Below are 2,012 nucleotides of genomic sequence, written 5' to 3'. Positions count from 1 at the left end.
ATATTTTGTTGCCACAGGCAGCTTATGACAGGGACCTAATGATTTGCGGTATTCCCTGGATGTCCCTGGAGCTCCATTTCAAACCCCAGTGCACCAGGAGTCCTGTTTCACCTGCCAATTTCCTGACCCCACCTTGCACTTGGCTTCTCCAGGAGTTGCCCCGTCCTCTCCCTGAGAGTGGAGCCCTGAAGAAGCAGTGCCTAAGATTTCACAAGTCTCACCCTAGCAGTTATCCCAACCGTTATTATGATTTCACTGAACCTTACCCGTCCTTCAAGGCTCAGCTCAAGCTTCCTTGGTGAAGCACTCTCAGCGGGGAACGCACGCCTTCTGGCTTCCTCCGCAATGCCCCACAGCTTTTGGCCTGTGTCACATTCATTCATTCATTCATTCATTCACTCAACATCGATTGACCACCTACTAAGTGCCAGGCAACTGTACTGGGTTCTGGAGCCTGGACAAAACAGACAAACGTCTCTGTCCTCATGGGGCTTAAAACCTTGTGTGGAGCAGACAGTAGTCATGGTATATAGGTAAGGTAGGTAGTGCATTAGAAGGTGACACATGCCAAGGAGAAAAATAAGCAAAGGCGAGGTAGGAAGTGTCAGGAAAGGGGGTTTCCATTATTTATGCATCTATTTTTTGAACACCACGAATCTGTGTGTCATCCTTGCACAGAAGCTGTGCTCATCTTCTCCATGTTGTTCCAATTGTAGTGTATGTGCGGCCACACAGAGTACTGGGATTTCCATTTTAAAGAGGGGTCCAGGAAGGATTCACAGAGAAGAGACCTGTGAGTGGAGAACTACAGGGAAGGAGAAGGTGAGTCATCTGAGTGTCTAGATATAAGGACGCTCCAGGCAGAGAGGCCAGCCAGCACAAAGTCCCCAAGGCAGGAGGGAGCCTGGCATGTTGAAGCGACAGCTTCTGGAGTGGAGGGAAGGAGGGGATGAGTTGGGGGAGACAAGCTCAGAGAGGAGAGGAGGGCAGATCCTTAAGGCCCTGTGGGTCATTGCGGGGACATGGGTTTTTACGTGAGCGAGAAGCAGAGCCTTCGGAGGGTTTCTGACAGAAGATCACTCTGTTGCTTTGAGAGTAGATCACAGTAGGGGCGGGAGTGGAAGTAGAAACCTGTTGCCACCTGACAGATGATCCAGTTTGGAGCAGGCTGGCACAGGTGGGGTGGTGACAAGTGGCCTCTGGCTGTGCTTTGACGGTAGGACCACCTGTTTGGTGGTGGATTGGAAGTGGGCATGAAGAAGGAATGAAGTGGGTATGAGGAAACAATGTACTGGGGCAACTCTGCCATGGCTTGAGTCCCCAAAAGGCTGGCGAGGTCATACAAGAAGGGGAGCAGAGGATAAGACCAGCTGGGGGTGTGGTGGGACACCGGGGTTCCAGTCCGGGAGGTTTATGAGACACCCAAGGGGAGAGGTCAAGGAGGTGTTTGGAGATACGGGTCTGGAGTTCATGGAGGGGTCTAGTCCATGGACCTCTTGGGAGTCATCACTGACGAGGTGATCTATGAAGCCACAGATGGGATGAGTGCACCAAGCGAGTGACAAGAGGTCCCAGGATGGACCCTGGAGCCACCGTCACTGGTCGGTCAGGAGGAACAAGCACGTGAGCCAGTGATGGAGAAGGAAAACCACAGTGCGGCATCAGGAAGCGGAGGGCATAAAGGGCTTCAAGGAAGAGGGAGAGACCACCCCATTGGTGCTGCTGGGAGGTGAGTAGGATGAGAGTCAAGGACCAGCCAGCAGATTTAGTGGTAAGATGGTTAGAGCCTTCCACTGGAGCATTGATAAGAAAGTCCTATTGGAGGAGGGCTAGAGAGAAATCAGGAGGCCAGGCGTGGTGGCTCACGCCTGTAATTCCAGAGAGGCCGAGGCAGGGAGATCACTTGAGGCCAGGAATTCGAGACCAGCCTGGCAGACAGGCCAACGTGGTGAAATCCTGTCTCTCCTAAAAATACAAAAAAATTAGTCGGGCATGGTGGTGGGCACCTATAA

The 2,012-nt window shown here is 52.3% G+C and overlaps 1 pseudogene; it reads right to left on the bottom strand.

Moving 5' to 3' along the window:
• Window positions 1–633: 633 nt before the first annotated feature.
• LOC112440539 (U6 spliceosomal RNA) lies at window positions 634–733 on the bottom strand (annotated as a pseudogene).
• Window positions 734–2,012: the final 1,279 nt, after the last annotated feature.

The sequence above is a fragment of the Pan paniscus genome, chromosome 6 (assembly GCF_029289425.2).
Source record: "Pan paniscus chromosome 6, NHGRI_mPanPan1-v2.0_pri, whole genome shotgun sequence".
NCBI classification, from domain to species: Eukaryota; Metazoa; Chordata; class Mammalia; order Primates; family Hominidae; genus Pan; species Pan paniscus.
This window is presented reverse-complemented; position numbering and strand designations above follow the sequence as displayed.